Raw genomic sequence first — 22,096 nt, 5'->3', positions numbered from 1 at the left:
TGAAATTTGCTAGAGATTTGTTGAATAGTTTTGACCAAAATGCTAATAGTGATATGAATAGTGAAGTCTAGGCTGAAGAGGTCTTAGATGGAGGTGAGAAACTTATTAAGTGCTGGAGCAAAGTCACTCTTGATATGCTTTAGCAAAGAGACTGGCAGCATTGTGCCCCTGATATAGACATCTGTGAAAATTTGAACTTGAGAAAGATTATTTAAGGTATCTGACACAAGAAATTTCTAAGCAGCAAAGAGTTCAAAAATTGGCCTGGCTGCTTCTAAAAGACTATGCTCATTTGCATAAACAAAGAAATTACCCAAAACTGTAACTTATATTGGAAAGGGAAGCAGAGCATAAAACTTTGGAAAATTTGCAGCGTGGCCATGTAATGGAAAAGAAAAACCCACTTTTAGGAGTGAAATTCAATACAACTGCAGAAATTTGCATACGTGAAGAGGAGTCAAATGTTAATAGCCAAAACAGTAAGAAAAATGCCTACAAGGCATGTCAGAGTCCTTTGTGGCAGTCCTTCCCATTACAGACCTAGAGGCCTAGGAAAAAAAATGGTTTAGTGGACTAGGCCCAGGGCCCCACTTTCCTGTGCAACCACTGGACACAGCTCCCTGCATCCCAGCTGTTGCAGCTCCAGCATGGCTAAAAGGGCCCCAGATATGTCTCAGGCCACTGTTTCAGTGTGCAAGTCAGAAGTTGCCAAGGCTTCCACATGGTGCCAAGCCTGCAGGTGTGCAGAGGGCAAGAGTTGAGGTTTGGAAGCCTCAGCCTAGATTTCAGAAGATGTATGGAAATGCCTGGATGTCCAGACAGAAGTCTTCTGTAGATGTGGAGTCCTTATGAAGAAACTCTACTAGGGCAGTGCAGAGGGGAAATGTGGAGTTTGATTCTCCACACAGAGTCCCCAGTGTGGCACTGGCTAGTGCAGCTGTGAGAAGATGGCCACCATCCTCTAGACCCCAGAATGATAGATCCATCAGCAGCTTGTACAGAGTGCCTGGAAAAGCCGCAGATACTCAACACCAGCCTGTGAAAGTAGCCATGGGGGCTCTATCCTGCAGAGCCACAGACAGGGAGCTTCCCAAGGTCTTGAGAGCCCACTTCTTGCATCAGTGTGGCCTGGGTGTGAGACATGTAGACAAACAAGATTATTTTGGACCTTTGAGATTTAATGCCTACTCTGCTGGGTTTCAAGCTTGGATGGAGCCTTTAGCTTTTTTGTTTTGGCCAATTTCTTTCTTTTGGAATGGTAATATTTACCCAACGCCTGTACCCCCATTGTATCTCGGAAGTAACTAACTTGTTTTTTTATTTTATTTTACAGGCTCATAGGTGGAAGGGACTTGCCTTGTCTTAGATGAGATTTCGGACTTGGACTTTTGAGTTAATGCTAGAATGAGTTATGACATTGAGGGACAATTGAGAAAGCATGATTGGTTTTGAAATGTGAAAAGGACATGAGATTTGGGAGCAGCCAGATAAAAATGATAAGGTTTGGCTCTGTGTCCCCACCCAAATCTCATCTGGAATTGTAACACCCATGTGTGGAAGAAAAAACCTTGTGGGGGATTACTGAATCATGAAGGTGTATTTCCTCCATGCTTGTCTCATTATAGTGAGTGAATTCTTACAAGATCTGCTTTTTTGATGTGTCTGGCACATTCCACCATCCTCCTCCAGCTGCCTGTGAAGATGGTTCTTGCTTCCCCTTTGCCTTCTGCCATAATTGCAAGTTTTCTCAGGTTTTCCCATTCATGTGGAACTGTGAGTCAATTAGACCTCTTTTATTTATAAATTACCCAGTCTCAGGTAGTTTATTGCAATGCAAGATAGGATTACTACAGGGTCTAACCTGCCACATTGCCAGAGTTGCAGCTACTTTTGCCTGGAAGCCCGGAAAGCTGGAGTATCTAAGGCTCTTGAGTCTTTACTGCGTGATTGAATGTCTGCTCTGCCAAGACTCCATGTAGCTCTGTGTATCAGACTGAATGCTCTAGATTCATGAAGCAGTCTCCTGACCTAAGGGTTGCCAAGATTCATGGGAAAACTGTGAGTGCCCAAGTTCATACATTTATGACTATTTTGGGTTGGGGAGGTTCCCTTGGCTCCATGTCTCTCCCAGTTGTGCCATTAGCCTGACTTACTTTCCTCTCTTCTCTGTGAGTCAGTTAGTTTCTTCATCAGTTCTAATGCAAGTATTTTGATGTTTCAGTTGAAGGTGCTGTACTCACCCCTTTTTTTACTCTCTGTGAGAGCCATGCACACTAACTGCTTCAAGTTGGCTGTCTTGGTTATGAAGTTAATTTCTTAAATGCTAAATACAGTGTTCAATGTCACATAGAAACTAGTAAAGGTAGAATTTTGTCCAAATCTACAAATAATTTATAATAAACTAAGATAAATTTTATCTCACAAATAAATTATAAGCTAAAATTTTGGTAGTGTGATCTTTTCAACTGTCCCCTTTGAATTACATCAGGAATAAGTGAAGTTTTAGGCTATAAATAAGTGTTGCCTCAAACAAGGGATAAATGAGTTCCATGAAGATAAGAACTTCTTTTGTTCCAAATGCATAAAACAAAATCTTGTGTATAGTAGGTATATAACAAATATTGACTTCAAGAATAAATAAGGCCTAGTTTCTAAAGAGTCAAAGTAGGAAACAGCAATTTAAGTTTTTAATTGACTTATCCAAGGTTAGGTTTTAAATAGCAAATAATATATGTACTCCACAGTTTTAGATTTCTTCACATATTTAATTTCATTTAGTTCTCACAAACTGTATAAGTGTATAGATTTTATTGCTTACTTCATGGGACACTAAGGGATGTGATACAGTGTCAGTTATCTTTGCCTTTATGTTTTTTTCTAACTGCTATATAGATTTGTATCATTTTGATATTTATTTTAGCCACTAATGCTAACTATCAATAAGAAACAATTTTATGAATGCTTCCAATTCTAGACATATCTGAAAAGCATTTATAATTCATAATTAAGTGGTGTAGATCAACACATGCTTAGTGCTCAAAACAAAAAGATTGATTTTCTAAAGCCAAGTTAAAGACTGTCACATTGTCAGCCTTTTGTTTTTCATTTCTGATTATGTCTGCTACTTTTCTTGAAAGATGTTTGTTAAGATTATGGTTAGGTTTACATTGGGACTGAAGCAGAAAGTGTAATATACCACACAAATACTGATTTATATTATCCTTATTATACAAACTTTCATACTGATTTTTATAATTCTTTGTGAAGATGTTCTCTTTAAAATAAGCTAGAGCCTACTGGAATCATATCCTCATATTAATGGTAGTTGCCATTATTTCAATAAATACTACTGAAATTATAAAAATGGGCCACTTTTTATGATGTATAAAGACCCTCACAAAGTGCCTAAATTTATTAAAATGTGAATTAGTAGCTTATAAATAATATATAGCATTAATATCAAACTGTCTGAAATATAGCTTCTACTGTGAGCGAAAGTTCTCTGAAAAGAATTTGGAGGAAAGAGACTTTATTTCAGTGATTAGGTTATGAACCTGGGATATACAGCCTTCAAGTAAAATGATGGTTGATTCCAAATAACAAATAGAGTATTTGGGTTTTACAGCAAAATGTGTACCCAGATACCCAATCTGGTCTATTTATGCAAACGTGGGATTGAAAATTACTTAGTTCTGATTGGTTGGTGAAGCTACATTTTAATTGGTAAATACAGCTGAGCTCTGATTGGTTTGTACAATTGTATTAGTCCATTTTCACATTGCTGACAAAGACATAATAGATGCTGGGAAGCAAAGGTGGTTTAATTTGACTTATAGTTTCACATGGCTGGGGAGGTCTCACGATTATGGCAGAGAGCAAAAGGCTGCTCTTACATGGCAGTGGCAAGAGAGAATGAAGAAGAAGCAAAAGTGGAACCTCTGATAAACCCATCAGATCTCATGAGACTTATTCATTATCATGAGAATAGCATGGGAAAGACTGGCCTCCATTATTTAGTTACCTCCTACCAGGTCCCTCCCACAACACATGGGAATTCTGGGAGATAAAATTCAATTTGAGGTTTGGGTGGGGGCAGAGCCAAACCATATCAAAAATTAAGCCCTGATAAATTGTGTATTAGTCTGTCCTTATGCTGCTAATAAAAACATACCTGAGGCTGGGTAATCTATAAAAGAAAGAGATTTTATTGACTCACAGTTCTACAGGGCTGGGGAGACCTTGCAATTATGGCAGAACATGAATGAGGAGCAAAATCACATCTTACATGACAACAGGCAAGAATGCTTATGCAGGGGAACTCTCATTTTTAAAACCATCAGATTTCATGAGACGTATTCACTAGCATGAGAAAAAGTATAGGGGAAACCACCCACATGATTCAATTGTCTCAACCTGGCTCTGCCCTTGACATGTGATAATTATTACAACTCAAGGTGAGATTTAGGTGGGGAAACAGCCAAACTGTATCGAATTGACAACAATTTATCTTGGCATGATAAGGGAAACTAGTTCGGTGTGACTGTAGAGAAGGAGGTCCTGTGATACTTTTACATATTTCTGAAAACACAAAGTACATGATTGCTCCTTGACTCAGCCATTATTGCATGGTTCTGTGTTAACTTTGAGCACCTCAGTTAGCTATGTAGAGTCCATTTTGTCTGTCCAATTGGGCATATGTTAACAGTACTCAATAAATAATAGCTGTCATTACTATTACAAACTTAAAAGCAGCCATTTTATATACTGGTGTTACTTATACTTTTTAATGTCATATCCTACTGATGGTTTGAGTCTGATTTTTGTCCATGTTTAAGAGAAAAGGACGTTTTATAAATCAAATCACTTAAAATGAAAGGTTCAATAATTCATAATATATTTAAATAAGTGCATTCATTTTCCATCACAGATGTAATAAGTTACTACAAATCTAATAGCTTTAAAAACATACATTTATTATTTCACTGTTCTACAAGTCAAAGGTTCAATATGGGGATCACTGGGCTAAAATCCAGATATTGGCAGTGAAGCAACATTGTTTTCTGGGGTAATACTTAAGGTTTGTTGCCTGATGCCAAGGAGATCAAGGACACGAACACACACAAGGAGTGAGTTTAAGAGCGGAGGTTTAATAGGCAAAAGAAAGAGAGAGGAAAATAGCACTGTCTCCTTAGAAAGAGAGGGGTGCCTGAACGGGACTTCTGGTCTGTGGCAGAGTGCACAGGGTTTTACAGACAGGCTTGATGAGGTGGTGTCTGAGCTACATAGAGTCCAAAGATTGGTTGGACCAATTGTGACATTTACAAAGCACACGAGGAAGCTGGGAAACCCACCCTAATTATTTATTATGCAAATGGAGTTTCTACTTCATGGGCATAATGTTGCCTGCTCCTTACTGTGCACATGGATGACAAGGAAAGGAAAAAATTGAGCCACCATGTTACAAATGCCTAGCCCCAGATAGACTTTTACTATTGGCATAGCTGCCGATATTCATGGATACAAACTTCCAGCTTGCTTCTCTGTCTGTAGCTCGATTTTACAGGCTGCTCTTTGTTAGAAAATAAACAATTTGGGGGCTGCTTTTAATTAAAAGGGAAAATTTGCTGAGGACTTCCTTACCCTATCTGCCTAAATGATTTCTTTCTAATTCCTATATCATTCTCCCCTCAGGAGTGGTAACCCTAACTGCTGTTAGGGAGTGTTGAACAATGACTCTTTCTGGCTACTTTCTTCTTCTCAGCCTTTTGTCCAAGATCAAGTGAAAAGGGATGTTTTGAGGGGAACAGCAGCTAGACCTCCTCTTGCAATTGATCTTATATCCTCAGAAGAAAGGTTTATGTCTATGTTTAGCAATGACTATGTGTGGTTCTGTCTGCAGCACCACTTGGAGTGTGATTGCTGTCAGCTGTTTCAATGGGTTGTAGTACTAGTTTGCCTAAACTATATGTTGCTGAAATATTATAATAGTAACATTCTTTTTAGGATAAGTGGAATTGGATTTGGGTGACTAGAGAAACCTTAGTGTTAATCTTGGCTAAATCTTTCCTGCAATTACTGATTTTTTCATGACTTCCACAAACAATCTATGACATGCTCAAACTTTCTGACTTGTCCTAAACATCCCTTTTTTTAAACAACTAGTTATTGTCTTTAGGACAAGAATATATCACATGAAATATTTGTTATATAAAATATTTTTCTTTATAACATGCTTTTCATAGCTAGGGTGTGACATATTAACAAACCCAATAAAAAGTCCTAGCAGACTCCGAGATGGTAAAACTTTCTTGCTTACTTCTTGTTGGTGACCATTATCCCTGATATAAGGATAATAACTAAGGAAAATACTACAGCAATGGAAACTCTCTGTCTGATATTTTAGTTAGAAGGTGCTACCATGTCTAGCCCTACTGCAAATAGTAGAGTGTGTATAGCAGTGTCCACAAGGGTGGCATAGTAGATTATTTCCATCTAAAATTTTACTTGCCAATACATAGAATTTCTTTTTGAGGGTCTATGAAGTGCTTGGCTTTATTTTCCCAAACAAAGAAACCTGCAAGTATGGGCACCCTATTTACTTTTATTACCTGGCAAGATTTGCAGGATAATTGCCCAGAGCTAGAATATTAATCCAGATTTTTACATTACCCATCCCTTTCTGTTTCTTTGGGGCTGCAGGAGATCACTACTTGATTCTCAGGAATAAGCAGGATTAGTATAAAATGTGGGTTAAAAAACTTAAAAACAACCAAATGACAATAGAATTTAATGACAAATGTATGATAAATTTTGTTGCATAACTTTTCTCTCTCCAGTCCTCATTTTTGGTAAAAAAAAAATATGATAGAACTATACTTGGCCTGATTATTAGCATAAAGTGCAGCAAGAATAATTATTTCTATGTAGGCCTTTTGTACTGGTTTCCATGGAACTCTGTTCCACAAGAAATCTCAGGTAAGGCCTTTTAAAGCCAAGCCCAGCCATGGGTTTGTATCCTCAAATACCTGTGAGTTGGGTGATCCTTTCCTCTTAAGGTACCAAGATAAGCTTGGAGCTCCTGGATCTGTTAGAAAGTAACACCCTTTAATGACCACAGGCCAGAAACCCTGTAAGGGGACTGCCTAGGCAAAGGTATGAGGCCAGTCTCCCCAAGGGGCTTTTATTGGCTCTGAAAATCAAGCTTGATTCCTTAAAGGGAAACACATCCTTCCAGTCAAAGCCTTGGAAAAACAACCAGTTTTGCCTATTGTCTTAAGAATACTCACAAATGGTTTCCAAATTTTAGAGGAAACTGGCAGTGAAACACAAATTTACTTCAAATTTTGTTCACAGAAGTATACCTTACTTAGCTTAAAAGAAAGGTTTCCTTGACTTTGAATACAAAACAAGAATTAACTATGTTATAAGAAAAAGTGAAAAAAGATTAGCTCAGACTTCTATTAGTGTAGTTCATGCAGTTAACTCCTGTTTTTATATTCATGGACATTTAAGCTCTTCATGAGTCTTGTATATTTTTGTCTCTATTCAAATGTTATAATCTTCAAAGCTATTAAAATTCTGCATTTGAGGACACCTGTTAAAGTCCTATAGCCTTATTATAAATGATCTTTAGAAAAGGAACAAGTCAAGACAACAATTGTCTGCAAATGATAAAATTTTCAGGGTAGTTACAGTTAAAAACACAACTGACAAATATATTTGGTTACTTCTGTGGTTTACAATAACTTTAACCTTAATTATGATTGATAACATATACTTAGATATTAGAATTCAGAAATCCCATACCATCTTGGAACATATATTAGTATTATTCACCAAAATATAACCAAAACAAGATTGGCCATCATTTTGGCAATCCCATGTAACTAAACATGTTAAATAATACTGTTTACCTCTTCTCTGGATGTTCCAGGGGCCCTCTGAAACATCCAGACAACCAGGCATCAGGAAAGACAAATTTGAAACTTGAAGTTTGATTTTGGGAAGGCTGTTAAATATGTCAGAGGTTTAGAACACTTAATGTTATGAAACAGAATTTTAGATTACCATAGGTTATGTATTTTGCCAAAATGAAGACTCAAAGAGCAAAATCCTTTTATTAGTAGTCTTAACTATTACAAAAAATCCTGTTAAAAGCCAAGTTTTACACTTGCATTAATTTATTAATGTTAACCCCAATTTTTAATGAAATTTCATAGACAATTCCATTGAATCTTAACCAATCTGACAGAGAGGTGAAATTTTTACAACCCTTTACAACCTCTTTTGCTGTAGGGCAGATTAGCATCTTAAGACAATGTAAATGTGCTTTTATTTCAATGCTCAATTTATGAAAAGACCATATAGTACCCTTTTGAATTTAGTTAATGTTTACACATGGGATTTTTGCAAGTATTTTTTTTTAATTTTTACAATCCTCCACAACTTGCTTAAACCTCCAGTATTATCTTATATAATTAAAGATAATCCTTCATCTTTAGGCAAAATTTACATTTCCATGCCTTCTTAAAATCTTTCAGTAAAAACATGTTTTACTGTTTTTATACACCTTGCATGTATATCTATTTATAGTCATTTAAACTACATATTATAATGATAACTTTTAGCAATTTTGAACATTAATGTGAAACCTGCCAAGTTGATTTATTAGCTAGGTACAGATAAAGTCTGACTTTGTCTGACAGAGTTAGGGGTGTAGTTAATTTTGTTTGTCCCCAGGCCTTACCAAGTTGTAAAGCAGGCAGTATACAACCTTGACACATTTAGCAAACCTAATATCTGACATATGATTTAGAACATCTATTTACATTTTTATGGCACTTGTCATTTACTAATATTCCTTAAGACTATACTTATTTCTTAAATATCATAGTCACGTGAACTAAAAGGCATTACAGCTTTTATTTTTCCTTAAAAATGTTTGATTTAAGTGCTTATTTTTCTTTAATCCAATCAATTAGGACTCTTTTTATAGACATTACACACAACACATATATAGCTATACAGATAGACAGAAGATTCAGCACTTGTACAAATTTTCATTTGCCAGTTTCTTAATTTGATTACTGGCTTCGAGGTGGAGCCCTAGGAGGAACAAGGCCAGGAAAGCATGCATTTCTAGGGCCTAATAAACAGGCATGGCTGAAGGCAAAAACAGATCTCTAAAATTAAGGGTGCAATTTTCTAGTGGATCCTGCATCTCCAAAAAGAGGAAAATACTATGAGAGAAGACAGCACAATGCTTCTACTGTGAATTTCATTGCAAGGCAACCCAAAGCCAATCAGCCCATTCTGTAATTAGCCCATTTCCCATGGGAGTCTCATCTCTCAATGAGGGGAGGGGATGTTTTCATATCTTCCAGGTGGCCAAGAGCATGCTTTTCTGACACAAATGTGCAAAGAGTTAATATCTCTTCATAACTACTGTTAGCTATTTCTTAAAGTATATGTTCTACCTAGTTATTACACACCAAAGCTCTCTCATAATGTGAAGTAATTTCTGACACCCCCAAAACTCAAAACATGCACACAATGCAAAACAGATCAGAGCCTTTGATCTTGAGAGGGATTCATTAATTTTTAATACATGGGGTTTCATGAAAACAGAGCTTTTTTCAAAGTGGGGTCTGTGATGCCTCCTCTCTTTTTCCCAAAGAGTCCCAGGCTACCAGAAGTTATCTTAGGGCCTCTCATGTGTGCATTAATAGTGGCAAGACACAGGCATGGTGGCTCACACCTGTAATCCTCGCACATGGGAGGCTGAGGTGGGTGGATCACTTGAGGTCAGGAGTTCATGACCAGCCTGGCCAATATGCTGAATCTCTGTCTCTACCAAAAATAAAAAAAAAAAATAGCTAGGCATGGTGGTGGGTGCCCGTAATCCCAGCTACTCAAGAGGCTGAGGCAGGAGAGAATTGCCTGAACCCAGGAAGTGGAGGTTGCAGTGAGCCAAGATTGTGCCATTGCCCTTCAGCCTGGGCATTGTAGTGAGACTCCACCTCAAAAACAAAAAAATGGCAAGACACAAAATAGAGAAAAATAATTCTGTCAACTGAGAAGAAAGCCTTTTTCCAGTAAAACAAAACTAAGAAGAGAAAAACATAAAGGTCTTTTAAATATACCTATAATTTGGATATTCATTTTTAATTAAACTGAGAGCTCTTTAAGAAAATCCTTTTAAATTCCTTGTTACTCAACTTTAGCCATGTGAAGCATGAAGATTTTTGGCTTTTAAACGTTAGAAAAAGTAAACTCACAGGTGAAATCAACAAGCCTTAATTAGGTTATGACTTAACCATGAGTGTACAAGGTGTTTTCAAAGGGGTGGTACGCAGCTTTTGAAACCATCATTTCAAAATTGTGACTGAGACAGTGAAAGAGATCTGACCCAACCAACTCCATCTTGCTTCCAGCCCCTCAAGCTGTCCTTGCCCATCCCTGGGCGTAGGCTGAACTACCTCTGGGAGGAGCTTGGTTTACAGTATATAGTACAAAACAAAAATGACAGTGGCCTTTTCCCAAAATAAACCTTCCTATTGCCTGGAGACCAGACCAAGAAACTAGCCACAAAATTAGAAGCTACTGCTTAGGAGTCACACAGCTGGAGGCTACAAAGTTTTGACCCTCCCTAAACTACTCTCAAGATCAGTGCTTAAGACATTTTGAAAACCTTGCCTTGGATGGATCAGCTGGCACCACCCAGATTGATAAACTGGCTTATCTGATTTTCTGCCCCCACCCCCACCCCCAGGAACTGAATTAGCACTAGAAGACAGCCACCATTGTAAAATGGCAGAGACTAAAGCACAGTGTTACCACATGGTTACAGGTCATGTTCTCAAGGACATAAAACAAGATGGGGGCCTGTAACGAAGTTTGTTACTGACCATTTTGTTGGGCTGGCTTGAACAGCAGGCTTATGGGGTCCTGGGCCTGCATCCTAACCTAAGGTACCCTTTCTTTTGACAGAACCATACAGAAAGACATGCAAAGCACACCAGACTGGCTGCAGCTTAAGACCAACTTCACAAATCCTTTTTCACCAATTAAAACTTCACAGAGGATATAAACAGTGATCCTCATGATCGCTTTTACCAGTTTGCACAGGTAGAGAGAAGCCAAAAGCCCAAATGGTAAAAAAACAAACAAAACAAACAAACAAAAAACCCTTTTACTCTTTTTCCGGCATGTCAGGCTTCTGCGTTCCCTTCCCCTGAACTCTACTCTAAGCCAAGCATTATAAGGTTTGGGGAAATTAACTTTTCCCAGGTTGGAATAACTTTGTAAAAGAAGAGATTGGAGCCATTTTAAACCATGAAATGGGAGGAAAAAATACCATAAAAAATTTGGGGGTTTGGGTAGTAGAACTGGAGGAGCCAATTATGTGGATTGGGGGCCAGGAAGGGCCTGGGTATCTGGAAGTTGCATTTGAGGATTTCAACTAGAGTTGTCAAGAGGTACTGCCTCTCTGCTTATTGAGAATCCTGGTTCCCCTATTTCTTCAGTTTCCCTATTTTCTCCTTTTCTTTTTGACCTCCTATAGGAGACATGTTGCTCATCTCCAAAATTCTTTGCTGCCTGCAGAGCAGCTTTCTTCTTAGCTGCAGATAGGGTTTAACTTAGGAGCAGCATAGCATCCCTCTATGAGAGGTAAAACACCTGAATTATATTTTGGAAAGCTTCTACATAGCTATCAGGGTCATCAGAAAATCAGCCTAGTTTTCCCTTTATTTGCCTAAGGTCCTGCAATGTGATAGGAATTTGAACCCTAGTGACATCACCTCCATTGGGCATTTCCTGTAAGAGTAAGAGTGAAGGTGGGGGAATGAGAAATGTTGGAGATGGTGGAAGTGGAGGAACCGGTGGCCTAGTTGAAGGTGGGCCCAGATAAGGGGGACTGGAAGGTATGAGACACTCAATAGCTGCTGCAGATAATTTTCCCAGAAATTGCTTTTCTCATCTTGGAAACTTATTCCTTTTGGGACTGCCTGATATGATTGTTGAAAAAGCTGGGTCAATTGTGTAATACTTGCAAAGGTCTGGGTTGTCTTGCAGGGCAAATAAAGCTTGTACATAGGGGACTCTGGACCATTTGCCTTTCCATTTGCAGGAAATATATGATTGTTGAAAAGTGTTAAAATCAAAGCTGCCTTACATAGGTCAGGCTGTGTCAGAGAGTAAGAAGGCCACACCCTTGCACTAAAGAAAATGAGCTGCCTTTTCTTCAAAGTCTCAGGGTCAAAGGAGTCCCTGTGCTTCAGAATACACTCCAGAAAGGTGCAAGCTGAAGATGGTCTGTTACCCATCCAGAAAGTGAAGTGAGAAAATTGCGTCCCTTTAGTCTCCTATATTTTGGTGGGATCCAGGTTGGAGGGGAAGAAGGTGGAGGTTTTCCCCATTCTGGTTTCCCTCCTTTGTTCCTACTTCCCAACACACTGTTAAACATGCCACCCATGGTTGCAGGTAGGTATGACCTCCAGCCATGGAACCAGAGGAACTAAGAGATTGGGATTATTCACGCTTACCCATGTGACTCTGGTTCACCACTTGTGATGTCCCTTTGACTTCCTAGATTTATGTGGCCTGTGTGTCTCCTGGAAAGATGGATCTCAGGAAAAACTACATAATAGTTGAATTTAGGCAACTATTGCACTACCCTGTTTAATGGAGGGAGTGTGCTAGATTGAACTTTATATATCCTGCTATTATGGCCCATGCTAAAGTGCTTCTTCTTAGAGAAAGGTTCTGGTTAACTTCCAGACTTAAAATCCCCTGACTATTTAGGTGCCATTTTAATTGGAGGAAGAATAGATGCCTTAAAAGAATGGAGTGACTGAAAGGTGGTTTTCCTGCTGATGGGACAGTATTGAGGCTAACATTTGGTTTTGGAAGACGTTTTTCTTCTTGTTGTTGAAGGCAGAGTTTTCTCTTTTACAGAAGTGGGATAAAGCCTGGCCTCTAGGGGCACAAAAAGCAGGGAAAATTGAGAAGCTAGAGTGTTATGGCAAAGGGCCAACAATATGCCTCATGGAGAGGATTCCTATTCCACTAGGTGATGGTGTTGACCTTGAAATACCATGTCCTCTCCAGGCCAAGGACAGAGAGAGAGAGAGAGAGACACTCACTGTGGGGGGTGGGGGAGATCCTCTATTCCTAGAAAATCACACAAAAAATGGCATTCCCTTGAGCTTCATTCCCGGCTTCTACGGCATTTCCTGATCTTGCCTAACCAGATTACTTCCCTGAACTAAAAATCTTGCACATTTCATACAGAAAGAGGATAGGATAGAGGAAAGGAGGAAATTATAATAAAAAAGCTGGAGGTCCTGTTGCTGATACATGATCAGGTGGTTGGAGGCTGGGGTCAGTCCAGAAGCCTTTGAATAACACCAGGGATTAGTCCCAGCCAGAAATCCTCAGTGACTCCAGGACTTTTTCTAGCCTCACACAATGGCTATGTCCTCTGTGAAAGGAAACTGGTTTAAACGAGGCCAATATGCCCAGCAATCCATGGGTACTGGGGGATTCTCCATGTTCTCCCCAGCAAGCCTGTCCTCCAAGTCTTGTAAGGCTGGCAGCCATGCTAATTGCTTTCAAATGGCTAAAGGAGGCCCAGTATTTGGTATGATTTGATTCTAAAATGGAAGATGAGAGCCTCAAAATGAAAGGACAGAGTTGGGGTCCACTCATGGACTCACCGTTTCAATGAATGTATCTTGGGAACCTGGACAAGGTCCCCAAAATGAAGTGGTGGTGTTGTCTGGGGTAATACCTGAGCTTCGTTGCCTCATGTCAAGGAAATCAAGGACATGGACACACACAAGGAGTGAGTTTATGAGCAGAGGTTTAATAGGTGAAAGAAAAAGAGAGGAGAATAGCTCTCTTTCCTTTGAGAGAGGGAGTGCCCGAATGGGAATTCCAGCCTGTGGTGGAGTGCATAGGGTTTTATAGACAGGCTTGAGGTGGCAATGTCTGATATATATAGGGCCTAAGTTTGGTTGGGTCAGGTGTGACATTTACGTAGTTCATGATGAAGTTGGCCACCTCATCCTAATCTTTTATTATGCAAATGGGGATCTCTACTTGGTTAGTGTCATGTTGCCTGTTCCTTACTGTGCACATGGTTGACACGGAAAATGGAAGGTTGAGCCGCCATATTGGACATACCTAGCCCCAGGTAGCCTTTTCCTATTGGCACAGCTGCCAGCATTCACTTGTGCAAGCTTCCAGCTTGCTTATCTATGTCTGAAGCTCAATTTAACAGACTGCTCTTTGTTAGAAAAGAAATGATCTGGGGGCTGCTTTTCTTTAAAAGGAAAACCTTACTGAGAACTTCCTTACCCTTGCTATTTGCCTAAATAATTTCTTTTTAACTCCTATATCAGCAGGGCCTCATTCTCTCTGGAAACTCTAGATGAGGTCTGTTCCTTGCAGTTCACACATTCTAGAGTCTGCATTCTTTGGTTTATTGCCCCCTCATCCATCTTCAAAACCAACAATAGTAGATTGAGTCTTCTTATATTTTTATCTCTCCTTACTCTTCTTCTATCTCATCTCTCTAACACAACTGGAATAGAGTCTTTATTTATAAATGCTCACATGATTTGATTGGGCCCACCCACATAATCCAGGATACTCTCTACCTTTCAAATTCAGTACAGTCTGCCCTCCATTTCTGCGATTCATATGTGGATTTCACATTTTTGGATTCTACCAAACCTGAATAGAAAAACAGAGGGCCAACGGTGGAGGGCTAACTGTACTATGCCAGTGTATATAAGGTGCATGAGCATCTGTAAATTTTGGTATCCAAGGTGGGACCTGAAAAGAAATCTCCCTGATCACATCTGCACATTCATAGGTTCTGGGGTTAGAGCACGGATGTCTTTGGGAGCCATTGTTCTGATAACCACAAAACATCTTAAAAATTTTTAAGTGCTTTTTAGACATTAGAGTTTTCAGCTGTTTTGATTGTATCCCACATTTATCACTGTCCCAGACTCCATTTCAGTCAATTTTCTTCCTTAATTATATTAGCTGTTTAATTTTTACTGATCCACTACTTTATTAACAGCAAATATCAATAAAAATAAGTATCTGAACAAGACTTCTGACCTTTTAAAATAAACCATTCCTTCCTTTCATGCTCAATGTATTTCCTTAATACAATTGCTCATTATTTCTCACATTGATTTAGGAAAAGAGCCATTTTTTTTTGTTTCCATGTTGTTCTCCAGTTAGCCTTTCCTCTATTCTGTTACTGTAGCTGTCTTCCTAAGATCAAAGTCTTATTATGCAATTTTTCAATTCATATGACATCGTTACTCTTATCCAAAGGAAAAACTCATATTCATTAACACAAAAAGGGCCTTCAAAATCTTGTTGAAACTTGCTTTCCCAACTTATTTATACTCTTTCCCATTTCCTCCTGCCCTTTCCTTCAGTCTTGACATTCCCCACCGTCATTTCAGTCCCTTCATGCTATTGATATTTTTCTTTCTTTTCTTCTTTCTTTCTCTCTATCTACAGATATATGATTTTCTAACACCTACCCATCTCACAAACCTTATCTAACCACCCAGATGAAGTACAAATATATTTTTGATAAAGTATATCTGATTAAATTGAGCACACAAAGCTACCCTGTCTTCTGTAATTCCATAGCAGTTGCTCATATTGCATTGCATTATCAGATTCACAGTGCAATTATCTGTTTAATAGTCTGTCTTCTCTTCTAAAATGTGTGATTACTTAAGTCAGAGACACGGTATAGACATGGTATCTATGGTCATTTTTGTCTCCTTTGTGTTTTCTTGCTTAATAAATTATATTAAGTAACTAGCTATAATCGTTAATCAATTAACTAGCTAATCATTCACATAGGACATAATAACAGGTATAAATATATTTAATGCATCATATACAGAAAGATTATATTCTACCTAGGGGCAAGCCTTCAGCTTTGTCTTCTAGCATATATTTAGAGCAGATTATGAGCCCAAACATTTGTAAGTGTAGACCAAAAATGATAAGAAACAGCAAAACAGTAAAAAAGAAAATAATATTCTTAAACTTACTTGATATTTCTTCTATAATAAGAGGTATGTCTCTTGCCTTGAAATGAATGAATATAATAATTTATATAATGTTTCTAACTGAAAAATAAATTCTAGAAGTTAAACAATTTTTTATTCATTTTGCCTCTATATTAAAAAATATACTTTATATATGTGTTTTAAAGTCAGTAAAATGTTACAGATAAATTATGTTTTCTCAACATAGCCATAAAAATGACTGCAACAGAATCATTATGCATTACATATTTAAAGTTATTGCTAATGATCACTAATCACTAATTTGTATGTCACAGATAATTAGCATCCATGCACTAAAAGATGCAACTTCAGAATAAATTCAGTGCCTTTCACACACAGAAACATGATTCTTAAGCAAATGACATAGTCCCAAAGATGATAGCAAAGTTAGTTATCACTTCTATGAAAGTGGTGAATTAAAAATTTGTAAATTGGAATTTGCCTTTTAACATAAGAATGAGATATGGCAACAAGATTAATCATAAAACCTCAGTATATTGTGATCATCCTGAGTATAAATGAGATCAGCGATGTTGCTTAAAGCTGTGAAGATTTAAAGATGATTGGATTAAATAACAGAAAGAAACCTGGCCTAGGAATCTAAAGGTGTAGGGTTTGAAGGTTTAATTCTCGCTTGAATATTAGTCAGCTGTGCTAGCTGTCTTAGACAAGTTATTAAAATATTCCGAGTAAAATACAAAGGCCAGAGCAAATAATCTTTAATTTTTTTCTCCAGCATTAATAATTCTATTATTCTTTTCAAATCTATAAAGTCAGAATTAGGTACTCACAGTGAAGAAGTTAATTTTTTCATAGAAGGGGAATTATATTACCAAAAACAGCATGCACTTCACATTAAACAAAGATGTAATTCTTCCTTCCTCCTTTCTTTTCTTTTCTTTTCCCCTCTCTCCTTTTCTTCTTCTCTCTCTCCCTCTTTCCTTTCTTCTGAATTGGATAATTTAAAGTAATAAGAACTTAAACATAGATAGAAAAGAACAAACAAAATGCAGATACATGAGGTAAGAATCATGCCCCAGGGAAAATCATATGAATAATTTTGTTAAAATCTCTCCTAATGATAGTACCAGAAACAAGAGTAGAGTTTTAGAAATTGCACAACTCCCATTATTAAAAGGAAGAATTTTGAATAATCACATGTTAATTATTATTATTTTCTCCTATAACCAAATTAGACAGATTTCCCTTGAAGGTATTTCTATGAAGTTTGGGAGTAACAATAAAATATTGAAAAATATTTAGTACTGACATTTGCAATTTTAATTAATGCAGAAACATTTAAAAAGAGAGCATATTTTTACTTTGCAAACCAGGAGCAAAATTTTAAATTGTTATTTTGTGAATGCGACTTTACAAGGATCATGTATAATACTGGCTAAGTATATTGTTTGATGGAATCTTAGATATAACTGGGAAGAGTTAGTGATCTAAAGCAGAAGTTTTAAATACCAATGCTAATAGCAAAGAGGCAGGTAACAATATGTGAAATGATTAGGTGTATAAACCAGCACTTTGGGAATGACAGTTACAGAGTAGGTCTGGAGGGCATCAATTCAGAGAGATTAGCAGCAACTTAACTTCAGATAATTTGTGCTGATGCGACCTGATCATTTTTTAGAAAAAGCTTGGACAAAGAAATAAATCACAAAAATATTTTAATTAAAAAATATTTGTAATGATAAAAATTCTAATTTATTGTCTTTAGTTTCTCTACACATTTACTTACATTATTTTTTACTTTGAAGAAAATGTGTGAGGTCAGAATAAAAAACAGTACTGTTATTTTACAGTAAAGGCAATTAAATGCATTTAAGTGACTTGATCAACATTATTCTTGGAATTCAAATAAAAGTTGTGAGGTACCTCTAATCATAAACATTCTGTTTAACGCAATGCTTCCTGATTTAGACTCAGGATTTTACAAATATTGAGTCAATATATGCAGAAAACAAAAAGGCACAAAAATAAAAAGCTGCTATCATAGTTTAAACATTGGCCCATATTGAAGACATAATGTCAATAAAGAGACGTAAGTCCCATTAACAGGTTATAGCACATTGGTATAGAAAAATTATATAGATGGGCTGGGCGCTGTGGCGGTTCACGCCTGTAATCCGAGCACTTTAGGAGGCCGAGGCGGGCGGATCACAAGGAGATCGAGACCATCCTGGCTAACAAGGTGAAACCCCATCTCTACTAAAAGTACAAAAAATTAGCCGGGCGTGAAGACGGGCGCCTGTAATCCCAGCTACTCGGGAGGCTGAGGCAGGAGAATGGCGTGAACCCGGGAGGCAGAGCTTGCAGTGAGCAGAGATCGCGCCACCGCACTCCAGCCTGGGCGACAGAGCTAGACTCCGACTCAAAAAAAAAAAAAAGAACAATTACATAGATGGAGAGAATTAGATACAAGAAAATTCCAAAGAGTATGTAACTATGAAACAATTTTAAGTGTTATAGGCAGAAAACACATATACTTTACTTATTGTATTATCTATTATACATCATATCATATACTTTATTATAATATATACCTAATTTTTATGGTATATATATATATATATATATATACGCGCACACACACATAGACACGATTAAAGAATAAATATAAAATTTGGATAACATTAAAGAATAGCTTCAAATGGCATATCTTTATAATGCCAGGAATCAGCCATAGCAGATGAACCTACCTGGTATACAGCATTAAGAAACTGTAAGCTCATTAGGAAAGAAAAGATAAAATGAGGAAAATAGGAAGGCATTCTCCATTGCTTTTTGCCTGAGGAGCCTCATAATATAGTAATTCAGAACACATATTTTAATGTGTGTTGACTCCTTGGATACATATAATAATTGTCTTTCTGCCTTGCAAACATTTCTGCATTCCAAGAGCTTATGACCCGTGAAAAGCTTCTCCTTATCTTATCTCTATATTCCTAAAGATGGAAATAGAATTTAGAATTTAGTAAAAAGAAATGTTTTCAGAACGTACTAATAGAAAGCACTATTGCAAAGTATAATTAAATGTTGGTTCTTAACATAAACTCCAAACTTGTAGGTGTACTACCTACATGCTGGTAGCTTGGGTAGGATTATTAATTTCTTAGCCTCAGAGATATTCTGAACATAAACTAAAATATACATGCTAAGCATTGAGCACAGGGAGGAAACATAGTATACAATAAATGGCAGATAATGTGAAGGATGCTGTGATGACTCCCCAAGTCCCCTTCAAAATGGAGTGATATATTCCCCCAGTTGCTGACTGACAGCTCAATGGTCAGCCTTTTCCAAGGTTAACCTCAGCTGAAAACAGATGCCTCAGCCAAGTCATGCCCTCTCTCCAGGGGTATCTAAATCCTGTGACTGCTTATCACAGGGGTATATAAAGGCTTGGTTTCTTGGCCAGTAAGGGAACTCTCTGAAGAGCCATCACCACTCAAGAATACTATGTACAATTAGTTGAAGCTACACTGCAGTCTAATTTCTTTTTCTGCCCAATCCTGCCTCCTTCTCTTCCCCAACAGGTCTTGATCCCCAGCAAACCCTAAATAACTTTCTGCAAAATAATCTCTATCTTAGAGTCTGCTTCCCCCAGCACTCAATCTTCAACACATATAACTTTGACTTTGAGTTTTAAAATTATGGTTTTAAAAAATATATTAAAATTAATTTTAAATATGCTATACAGGACTTTTTAATATAAAATATATCTTTAAGTCATGAAATATGAAATCAATTTTTTAATCTAATAGTCTCATTTTATCATTTAAACTCTTTGGAATATGAGATAATGTACATAATTATGCTTTTAGGAGGTCTATAAAGCAAGACAGCAAGACTACTCATATAAACTAGCTCCAAGGCTCCTTCGAAAATTGAACAGGGAAAACCAATTAGGTATTTACTGCCCTCAGAATATCCTATAATATTTATTTATAATTTAATAGTTCAGATCATCCATTACTTCAGCTTCCCTTACACATATCTCTATAACATTGCTATTAAAAATATTTTGTGTATCAAAATATTTCATATACCCCATAAAATACATACTTGTTATGTACTCATAAAAATAAAAAACACATTTAAAAAATATTTTGAAATTAGCATTTCTCTTAAACCACATTTGTTCCTGTTATTTTCTGACATTAATTAAAAAATAAAATTTTAGACTTCTGGTTTCAGTTAGAAAACCTATACATTTTAAGCAAACACAATTTCTTTCTGATAAAAACAGCAAACATAATAAATTATAAATTATTCATTCTCATTCAATTTATTCCAGGACACAGACTAAAATGTAAGCCCATTTTTATGGGCCATCAAATAAGGAACTTGATTAAAATTATTAGTTCAACCAATGAAGTGAATGTTTGCCTAAATTGCCAAGTTAAAGAAAAAAAACACTCTTGTAGAAATTTTAATCTTTGTATTTTTTTTCTGAAAGTTGTCCCAGAATTGTGAGTATTCTCAGAAAATAAAGAAGGTATTTTATTCTCAAGCTGGACTCTGAATATTCTGCATGTCATCTGTCCATTAAGCTCTGTCAGAACAATACACTCACTTACATATATTTTATATATCATTTACAAATATATACTTGGTCATTGTAAAGTTTTTTACAAGTAACTAAAATACCAACATACGAAATTCTTTAGAAATATTTTTATATATTCTATAACTATTTGTAGACAATGTCATATTTTCTGTAAATAATTCAATCCTTCATCTTAGTAAAAATTAAGGTAAATAGAATGATATGCTGTTAACAAAAATTTAGTCAAATAAAATTTGGCAGCATTAATTTTAGCAAAAATAATTCATGAATTGGTCAGCCCCCTGAATCAGTTGAGGTTCACAAAGTTTCATCAAGTAACATAGGCAGGTAGCATTTATAGACAGAAAAAGGAAATGAAATATAGAAACATAGATTGATTATAGCTCAGAATTTACCTGATTCAGGCACGGTGTGATGAAGCACTTGCCTTATACAGATACATGGTCTGATCAGTTGTTATCCCATGACTGGTTAAAACCCAGCTGCTATGATTAACTGCATCTCAGTTATTTGTTACAGAATATGTTACAGTTGTAGATTGTTTTCATATGAAGTTAAGTTGCAGTTTGCTACCTAGGGACTAAAGAAACAGAGAAAGCTTTAGGCCAAATTTAATTTAATTTAACAATATTAATTTAAATTTTCTGATCGACATAATTCTTCAAAGAGCATTGGAATACATCTCCTAGACCATTACTGATAAAAGTGATTTTTGTTTATCTCAAGGATATTCAATTAATTATTTATAAATTTTGTTCATAACTTTCCATTTGTACTCTGCAAGAGCAGAATTTTATGTTGATTACCAGAATGACTGTGACAAAAATATCTATTCTTTGTTTGTTCATTTAAAACTCCTGGAATATTTCCAGTAACATTTTGACAACTATAGTTTTTGTGTGTACATGGCAAAATGAGACAATGAGAATAAGCATTGGAGATGGATTAAAACATACATTGCTCTTTGACAGTGTGTTTTAACAGCTAAAATATAAAAGACTAATAACCATGTTATAAAGATATATACACCAGACTAAATATCCAGAACAACACTTTCAAATAAATTTTTTTCAAGGCTGAAATATTACAGTCAGAATTGACCTGCATTTGTGTTTGTATCCAAAGAGACACTACCTATGGGGTCCAAAAAGCCTCAAACAGAACATTTTTAATTATTTTAAGTCTATGATGCCTCCAGGCGACAGGGAATAAGTAATCTTAATTACTCCCTTTAGGTTTTAAACATTTTCCAAAGATAAAATTCCAAGGAATATTAGCTTCTTACATTTTTAAAGAATGCATAGGAGTCAATATATCAAGGGTGAAAAAACAGAAGTAACAAACAGCAGAATTCAATTCTTAGAGGATTATGATTTTAAAAAATATTTGTCATTTCTACAAT

General features: G+C 36.6%; 1 long non-coding RNA gene across 1 annotated transcript; it reads right to left on the bottom strand.

Annotated features, from left to right (window-relative positions):
• Positions 1 to 15,535: 15,535 nt before the first annotated feature.
• Positions 15,536 to 21,274, bottom strand: LOC129143708 (uncharacterized). The gene is made up of 3 exons (XR_008547476.2): positions 21,090 to 21,274; positions 18,824 to 19,069; positions 15,536 to 17,092 (listed from the first exon to the last, which is right to left on the bottom strand). It is a non-coding gene; the product is annotated as an uncharacterized LOC129143708 (long non-coding RNA).
• Positions 21,275 to 22,096: the final 822 nt, after the last annotated feature.

Source organism: Pan troglodytes, chromosome 3 (assembly GCF_028858775.2).
Source record: "Pan troglodytes isolate AG18354 chromosome 3, NHGRI_mPanTro3-v2.0_pri, whole genome shotgun sequence".
In the NCBI taxonomy this organism is placed as follows: domain Eukaryota; kingdom Metazoa; phylum Chordata; class Mammalia; order Primates; family Hominidae; genus Pan; species Pan troglodytes.
Note: the sequence above shows the minus strand (reverse complement) of the source record. Positions and strands in the feature narration are given on the sequence as shown.